We start from the raw sequence: 9,835 nt of genomic DNA on the forward strand, positions 1-9,835 counted from the left end.
TGGATGGATGGATGGATGGATGGATGGATAGGTGGGTGGATGGATGGATGGATGGATGGATGGATGGATGGATGGATGGATAGGTGGATGGATGGATGAATAGGTGGATGGATAGGTGGGTGGATGGATGGATGGATGGATGGAGGAATAGGTAGATGGATGAATGGACATATAAGAGGATGGCTAGCTGGTTGTGTAGGTAGGTGGATGGTTTGATGAAAAGTGGGCAAATAAGCCATTGCCTTGGATTCACTTGTGGTCATCATTGCATTAAAACCTCTGTTGTTCTCCAGATGTTTGAAAGCTTCAGGGGTCCTCCAATCTGGTCAGTGCTCCCCCAGTCCTCAGCATATAGCACAGGAAACAGAGCCACAGTGGTGCCTCTTCCTGGGGGATGTGCTATTCCGAATGTTGCATGATTACGTGTACAGTCTGCCTGGTACACAGTGGTTGACATACACACGAGTACATAAAGGAGCAAGTCAATCAGTAAGTGAGGGCCACGTGAGTCTAATGATGTCTCCTTAATAATCTGTAACCAGTTTCACATGGGTGTCATCGCGTCTTGGTTCTGTAAAACTGCACTGCAGATTACTGCTATTGTTTGGTGCCGGAGCCAAGTCCTGTTCTTAACAGCCTGTTCAGTATTCAGCCCAACCCGACCCTCTTAGGACCGCTGCAGTCATCGCGTCACTCTGTCTCATTCACTTCCTCTCCTTCAGTTACCCTCTGCATTCCAAACAACAGATTAATGAGTAAACACACATAAGACTGTGTGCATTTTGCTCATTGGCTAATCCATTCCCAAGCATGGGTTCCACCTGTGTAAAAAGTCAGGTAGATTTTCCACAGCCTGTGGTGGTTTGCTGCCCTAGAGATGGAAAGATTACGGGACACGCTTTGATCAAACTGTAGGGTTTCTGAACTATAAAAAGCAAGGAATGGAGGAAAGAGAAGTCAAGGAAAGAGAGGCAGTGAGTTTTACTTCCAATTTGAGCAGGAAACAAATGCCTTTATCCTACTGGATATCAATCTTCTATAAGAAAGGAACCAAACTGATGATTTCACGTTTGCTTTCCGTGGCACATGGAGTTATTTTAATTGTTTGAACCTGGAAGAAGGAGTGACATAAGGTCAAGCAGACACGGAGGCTCTTTGCTGTTGCTGCCATCAGGTCAGCTCTGACTCAAGGGGACATTGTAGATTCCAGACCAAAATGCTGCCCAGTCCTGTGAGCTTCCCGGTCATTGCTCTTTGTTTGAGTTTTTTAAATTTTATTATTTTTTGTGTGTGTACCATCAAATCAGATCTGACTGGTACAGGAGGAGGTTGCCCCTCCTTCTTCAGCAAAGCATCTGGTGGATTCGAACCATGAACCTTTGGGATTGCAGTGCAGCTTCTTGCCACTAGGCCACCAGAGCTCGCCAGCTCTTTGAATCTGTTGTCTCACCACATGTCAGTCCATCTCATTTGTCCTTCCCCAGTGGCTCCTGAGAAGAGTGACAGCATCAATGTGGATTTCACGTTTCAAAAATGCCATTCGCAAAAGGATAATTTGTGTATTAGAACTGAGTCTTAAAGCTGAAATCATCTGATCAAAATCATTAGGATCACTGACTACATGAAAATTACAGGCTCTGTTGACTCTCTGTAGTCATGTATGATTTTATCAGACACGTTCTGGAGAACAAGGAGCTCTGATGGGGTGGTAGCACATTACACGATGGGCTGCTAACTGAAAAGTTGGCAGTTCAAACCCACTGGCTTCCCAGGAGGAAAAGAGGAAGTTTTTCCTATAAAGACTGATAGCTGCGGAAGCCCAGGGCAGGGCTGCCGGGGGTCAGAATCAGCTCCACAGCAGCGTGTTGTGTTTTGATTTCCTGGCTGGTACACGACCGTCTTCCTTTGAGTGAAGTCCTAGCCTCTTAACCATCTCCTACGTTTCCACCACCCCTGCCCCACCCACACCTAGAACCCCCGGTTCTCCAGGCCCCTGTGCAGAGGTGTGGGTGAGCCTGTCTGTCCACAACCCTCTCTCATCGTCGGAAAGGCTTCCTGGTTTCACCGTTTATTCTCCTGTTTGCCCACCCTCTTCCCAATCTACTGACCTCCCACCAACAGGATGAGCCCTGCCCACCCTCCTGCACAGGCACAATGTTATGAATCCAGCATCACTCTGTTTGCACAAGTTCACTCTCACCCTAATGCCTACTTTTTCCCCCCACTTGAATGTTTTTATGATCTAATTTCATGGCTAAGCAGCCCCTGTGGCACAACGGTTCAGCCCTCAGCTGTTAACCACAATACTGGTTGTTCAAATCCACCAGTCATTCCTTAAGAGACCCACCTGGCAATCTGCTTCCATAAAGATCTCAGCCCAGGAAAATGAATGGACCAGTCCTACTCTGCCTTGTGGGGTCACCATCAGCCAGAATTACAGATCGATACAAAGAAAGGAAGACAGACAGGCTCACCCACACCTCTGCACAGGGGCCCGGAGAACTGGGGGTTCTAGGTGTGGGTGGGGCAGGGGCAGTGGAAACGTAGGAGATGGTCAAGAGGCTAGGACTTCACTCAAAGAAAAGAAGGTTATTACTTACAAAGTTATGAGTTCTGGCTCACAATGGTGGGAAACTATTAAGGGTAGGTGCACAGCTGATCATCATGGGTGCTGTCGATAAGTTGTACACTCTTAAAAAGTTGACTTGGCAAAGTCGTATGAGAAAAACATTGAAAACAAGAAGAAAGGAGCCACTGAGGCTGCCTAGCTGCACCCACGCACCTCCTGGGATCTGGCTTCTCGCCTTGGAAGGATAAGGCCATGCCCTCATGGGATATCCGAGAGCTCTGGTAGCTTAGTGGCAAGGAGCTGCACTGCCAGTTCAAAGGCATGTGGTTCAAATCCACCAGCTGCTCCATGGGAGAACGATGGGCAATCTCCTCCCACGCAATTTTCAGCCTGGAGGGTCAGCTATGAGTTGATTCCTACTCAACAGAACATAAAAACAATATGCCTAGTGTTTCTGTTGTACTTCCCTGGGTTGCAGTTCCTGGGATCCTGAAAGCTTGCAAGGAACCATCCAAGCCACCAATAATCTCTGCGAACCTGGAGCAACAGAGGAAGAGGAGGAGTTGGGAATAGGAGGATGTGGAATGTGTGGCGAATTGTCCTCAGGAACAACTGCCCGCTTAGTTATGAGACCAAAAGAACCGGATAGTGCCCAGCCATCACTGAATATTCTGATCAAAGATCCTACTGAAGAATCCTGATCAAAAGGTGGAGAATGCAGAACAGAATTCCAAAGGCCAATAGACTCCAGACTTTACTGAGCCATGGAGGTTGGGTAAACGTTGAAATTACTGCACTGAGAAAATATTTTAACATCCCCTGAAGTCTTCTTAAAATCAAACAGTGCTCTAACTAAAGTGCTAAGGGATTTCTGCCGGAAACACCGTTGTTTTTCTTTTTGTTGATCCGACTGGCACAGGAGAAGACTGTCCCTCCTTCGGTGGAGCATCTGGTGGGTTCGAAGATACTGTTCTTTTAAGTCTATCTGGGGTACTCTCCGTCCCTCCAAGCCACAGCCACTGCACTCCGCTGTGACACAGCAAAAGTCACGGGCCTCATGGAGCCTGAGTGGTTCCAGGAGTATCTTGGACAGGATGGGACATGATTTCACCTCGCCTGGACCAGCAATCAATGCCCTTGAGACCAGTAGTCAGGAGCTCAGGAGACAGTGCATTGGGCAAGTCTGCTGTCAGGGACCACTCCAAAATACTTGAGAAATTATGTCAGTTTGAAGACAAAAGTGTGCCTGATTCAGGCCATGGTCTTCTCAATTACCTGCTCAGTGCCAGCAAGCTGGACACTGAATAAATATGACATAAGAATAATTTGATGTTTTGTGGTGCTGGAGAAGAATACTGAATATCCCATGGACTTCCAAACGAGCAAATGGATAAGGTCTTGGAGAAGGCGCAGCCAGGGTGCTCCTTACAGGGAAGCACGACAACTTCACCTCTAATCCTTTCGGTATGTTGCTGGGTGAGGCTATTTCTTGGAAAGGAGCATCGTGCTTGGAAAGGAGGCGTCAGTGAAGGAAGGAAGATCTCCAACGAGACGGACTGACACAGTGACTGCAGCAATGGGCTCAAGTGTGCCAGGGCTGATGAGGACGGCACAGGACAGGGCAGGGCTCAGATCTGTTGTTCACAGGGTCACGATGAACCATACACATTGGCACCTAACAACAACAACACTGAGTAAGTACGGTGAAGGGGTGTAATCTTTACTTACCCCTTTCCCGACTCTCAGCCGCACGGTATCTCTGTCCTCTTTGAGTGCTTCTTCATCTGTGAACAGGTTCTGTATGAGCACAATTAAGTGTTCTGGAATTCCTGTTCCTTGCAGTGTTTTGATCCGCATCATTAAATGGCTTTGAATAGTCAATAAAACACAGGTCAGTATCTTTCTGGTAGTCTCTGCTTTCAGCCACGGCCCACGTGAAGTCAGCCAGCAATGAGGTGAGATGACCGTCATCAGGTGGACGCCGGCTGATGGTCACTTGCTTCCTTTTACTGCTCTGCCTTTTGACCAGGAAATGCACAAAAACCCCATAAAGATCGATGATCTGATTCCCTTAACCACGTCTTCTTTTCTACTGTATTTACTCGAGTGTCACGTTTTCTCATAAAGAGTCTGGACTTCCAACCAGTTCACCGGTGTTCAATCCCCTGCTGAGAAATTGCATTTTCACCTCAAACTGACCAAACTGAAACCTCCCCTTCAGCAAGATTCCCAGGTGATGGTTACATATCTTGTGCCTCTCTAGGACCTTGTTAAAATGTTGATCTTTATTCCGCATACTTGGGGTGGAAATGCAACTCTGCAGCAGGGTGTCAAACCAGAATGATCTTGTTCCGAGCCCAGAAGGAAAGGCATCGGGAGGTATGCCACTGCTGTGCCACAGGTCGGGCCGGGCCAGTCTTTAGAAGCCAGGAGAGTGCACACGGCAGTGCCCTCCTCTCGCCGAGCTTCAGAGGACACTGAGAGGAATGAATGAGTCCTTCCAAATTTCCGGAGAACAGGACCCGCTTCTCTGTTCTTACGGGGCAGCCGCAGGCAGGGCCGCTGTGGGGCAGAACAGCCAACGCGCCTTTGCACTGAAAGGCACTGATCCTGTTCTCGTTTGTAACCCATTTTTTTTACAAACAAAAACAAGCCCAAAGCTATATACACTAACATTTTCTTTAGGATAATTGCCACGTTGTAAGATGCAGAATGAAAGGAACTCCTGACTTGACGCAGACCCTCACGTCCCAGTTCTCCACCTCAGACGGGCACTCGCGTGCATTTCGAAGACATGGATGCAGGCATTTTGCTGGCACACGCACACCGGGAGCTTTCAGGATACACTGTGCGTTTTACACTTCTGTGGCGTAAAACTTTGGCACAAGAACAATAGTTTAGCTCCACAAAGGAGGTTGACTCAGTCTGACTTTTGGCTATAAGACTTGAATAGTTTCTGAGAAGCTCAAATCCACTGCACCTCCACAGATTGTGGAATGAGATGGGTGTAGCCAGGTGGCCATGGGGAGCCCGGCAGGGGAAGCGAGTTCCTGGATAAAAACAGACCAGAATCCAAGAACAACAGAAACATTTCATTACTCTAATTCTCTGACTCAGGCCCTGCTGGAGCTGAAGAAGTCTCCTTGGAATTGTATCTTGGTTTCTTTTTTACCTTGAGCGGTACTTGGCAGGTACAAAATGGTAGCAGGAAAAGGGGGACAAGAGTTGTCACGTGTGGTTCAGATTTGGGTTCACTGTAAGTCAGTGTTTAGTCTGGGACCAGCCTGATGTCCCATCGAAAGGAAGCCTCTATTATGGGAAAGCTGTTTAGACACCGAGCCTCTAAAACCTGCCTGAGTGGAGTTATTTCTGTTTCATTGGTTCTCCACTCTTGGCCACTCCGTTTGCTTTTCTAAATTTCAAGGCGTTGTTTTCCTGGGTTTCATAAACGACTTCCGCCTTGTCCTGCTGACTTGGGGTCTGAAGCCCTGCTCTTGTCACTCCAAAATGTTTCTGCTCCTATTTCATTCGCTCAATTAATGGAAGTGGTTTCAAGAAACGTCAAGGAAAACAATTCCACACACTGAATTTGCTGGAAAATGAAAGCATGCTGTGTTTTCACCAGAGAAACAGACTAAGCGAACCAGAACGTTTCATTCAACTTTCACATTTTCATGAATGCAAAAACGACCAGGGTGTGAAGCAAACCAAAAGCAAAATAATGTGTTGACACCAACTCAGAGCATTTATTGACATTTCCACTTAAAATGCTAGGAAAGCTGTATAAATTGTAAACATGGAAACCAAACACTCGCGTAAGTTATTTTAAAAATTCTACAGCACGTTAGAAAACAGTGCAGCTAATTGAAGGGTAGAAACATAACCGACAAGTAGGGGTATTCAACTACTAAATCATACACCCATAACTGAGACGTAGATGCCCGTTGAGACCAGCAAACCATGATTGTCGAAGTTCAACTTGCAGGATTGATGCCACCAGAGACCTCACATGAACGCTCATCATCCTAGGTGAGGGTGGAGGAGTCAGAAGAGCAGGGCCCTTGATGGAGAAGGAGGCTGTAAGACAACATCCCAGACAGGCGCTATGGAGCGAACATCCTTGTCGGGGTCACACCAGTCCAGTCTGCACGCTCCCCAGAAGGGGCAAGTCAGGCAAAATCAACAGACTCTAACCCCCTTTCCTAACCAAGTGAATAACAAACCAGGGCTCCCCTGGCATCTCCTCCTTTCCCCCCAGAACTGAAGGTGGGACAATCAAGGCATCTGGCTTGAACTTGACCCTGTGCTTTTCCTAACTTGCACACTTAGGAAGTCGTGTTATGAATACTTGAGATGTGGTGGGCGTGAGAAAAGACTCTTCATGCTGCTCCCAGCTCTCCAGAAAGGCCCTCTCTCATCAGGAACTCAAGAGACTCAAATCATTGGAATCTTATCTGTCTACCTACTCACTCTTTCTTCATAATGTGGCCCCAGCAGAGGAAGCAGGAAAAAGCAAGGAGCTGGCGAGCTTACCTACCCTGTGGGAGAGGAAGCAAGACGACAATGCATCTGATTAAGACAGTCATTCTTACGCGCCCTTTCTCACTGGTTCCTAGCTCAGTTTCACATTTCCCAAAGCACTAACACTACCCTTCTGGAAACTTCAGTGCTGTGTGGAGTGCACTGTTATATACGAGTAGGAAATTCAGGTCGTACCATGAGGTTTAGATTTCTAAGTCTTTTAAGCCAGGGAAGGGAGACCTAGTTTAAACAACAAAAATCACCTCCAGGAATATAAACAGAAATCTGAAAAGTACATGTGTCCTATTACACATCTCGAGCATGTTATAGCAGTTTTTCATAGGAATGCCTCTCATCTTTTGCAAGAACTGCAATTAACAGGTTGGGTTAAATTTTAACACAAAGTTCAATGTGCTGTCCCATGACAACAGGGTTTATGTTTATCCACAGGTTCAGAAGTGGTGGTCTTCATGTCTGGACATGGGACAGAAGTGAATAATCAGGCTCTAGAGACTGGCCTTGGACTTGCTCTGGAGGTAGATACGACATGGCCCCTTAAGCTAACATCAGTGCAGTAATGATAACTGGAGTTCTCCTGACCCCTGCCCGGCATCTTGACCAGCTTGCCTTCCAACCAATTCATTCACGTCTAGTAGAGTGAGGAAGGGACTATGAGAGAAGCAGATGTAATGGTTAACTTGTAAGTGGCTGCAAATGCAAATAAACATAGAAGGGGCTGGCTGGTTGCCTGGGGCCCTCACAGAGGACACCTTGGCTCTGGCCCTTCACCTGTGTTGGAATCACAGGCCTTACACCCTGAAGGTTCTGGACAGCAAGAACCAACTTAACCTGCTGCTCACAAGCCACATGCCACCAAAATCAATGCAGAATGGAATGAAGCATATGAACTGGAGAAAAAAGTGTTGGCCGCTGTAAAGGGGTGGAATGTATTTCTTTATAACACATTCTGCTCCACAAGAAGTTAATGTGGCCAAGTGGTCAACCATCCACTGAGGCCAGATCTAAGCAGTAACCCTTGAAGTGATGCACACCACGATTTTTGTGCTTTACCTGTGGTCTTTCACGAGTTACAGGTTCTCTCTTCTCCCCTCTTCCAGACTGGATTTCTTCCTCTGCAAAACTTAACAGACCCTATCACTTTCTTGCTGTTGCTGCAAATTTGTCTTCATGGCACAGTGACTTCTAAAACTCAGTGTCTCAAAGTCTCCAGGCGGCGCATGGAAGGATTCTGTACCCGTGTTATGGCAGTTAAGCATCAAGTCCATTCAATGGTGGTGTCACTCAATTCCTAAATCATCCCAAGTCTGCTCTCTTTCTTTACAGACACCTCACCATTTACTTGGGCCACTCCCCTCTTCACTGATGTAGCTTTGAGGTTGGTGTATCCCTAACATCTCACTACAACTTAATGTGTGGTTTCTAGGCTCCACTGCATGTATGTACTTTCAAAAAAATATTGCTGATGTTTAAGTCCTTAGCTAGCTGCACTGCCCATAACTTTTATACCTAGCTGTATTGTTCTCTTCAAGCCCAAGACCTCAGAAGACAGGGCCTGGATCTGCTAACGTATTTGGTTCCAGAAAAAAACCTGATGATCAGGAGTGAAAAGATGTTTTGAAAATGGTGCTTGAGAGAGCATAAACAAGGAAGTGACTTCAAGGCAAAACAGAGGTGAGGATGAAGAATCACACTGGGTGCTTGTCCTTTGCTAGAGACTGGTTCATAGTCTTTCTCTTCCTCTGTAGAACACAGCTCATCAGATTAGCCATTCCAAGGCCACAGACAACACCTGACATTTTCACAGTGCATTCTACTCTGCCAGAGTCTTTCTCACACACCCTCACACCAGATTCTCACACCTGTGAGGTGGGCAGGCAGGTATGTTCTCAGTGGTGTGGCAGGGAGAATGAGGTCCTGACACACTGCGAGTGGCAAAGCCAGTTCTGAGAAAATTCTTTATATGAGTAATCCTCTTCAAAATTCCCATCCAAGTGTGTCACTCATGTTACCACAAAAACTTTTAAAAGTGGAGGAAAGAATAAACCTTAAATGGAACCCTTTTCCTTAGAATCCTCATGCAACTGGACTTCCAAAGCCATCAAGGTCAATAACAGGCCCTTTCTTTTTGGTGGATCATATCACTCTTCTTTCTGGAGAACTGTTTTGGGGTCTGTGCACTGCTAAAAGGTTCTCAGGTGCGAGTCTGTAAATCTGCAATTGGAGTGCAAAGGCAGGAGTACAAACCGGGTACTTCTGTGACCAACAAGGCCACAGTCCTGGTGACCTAGTGAACCTCCTGGTGCCAAACCACCTACCACCAGTAGTTCTTCAGCGGCATCTTTGGTTTTGACACTCTTTGAAAGTGTGTCTGTTTAGATACGCTAGGAAAGAAAAGGCAGGTAGGACCCCTTTATGCTAGTTTGAGAGGCAGCAACACTGCTGTTGCATGCAAACCTCTTGAAAACAGAGGCCGCTGTCACGCCATCTATATGCAAACAGGAAGTAGAGCAGGGCAGGAAGGAGAAGCAGGTACATTTAGTCCACTTGCACTTGCTGTGACAAGATTTTCATTCATAGCAAGATGTTTATGATAAAGTGAAGCTCTGATATTGCAAATTCTTCCTTTACATATTCAGGAAAGCTGGCATTTTCTGAATGGCATGCAAAGAGAGGTCTCCACTCTGGGGAAAATCTGGCATTAAACCAAGGCCAACAGATCAGGTC

The sequence above is a fragment of the Elephantulus edwardii genome, unplaced genomic scaffold, assembly GCF_000299155.1.
Source record: "Elephantulus edwardii isolate Elephantulus edwardi_28Jun2011 unplaced genomic scaffold, EleEdw1.0 scaffold00055, whole genome shotgun sequence".
Taxonomy (NCBI): domain Eukaryota; kingdom Metazoa; phylum Chordata; class Mammalia; order Macroscelidea; family Macroscelididae; genus Elephantulus; species Elephantulus edwardii.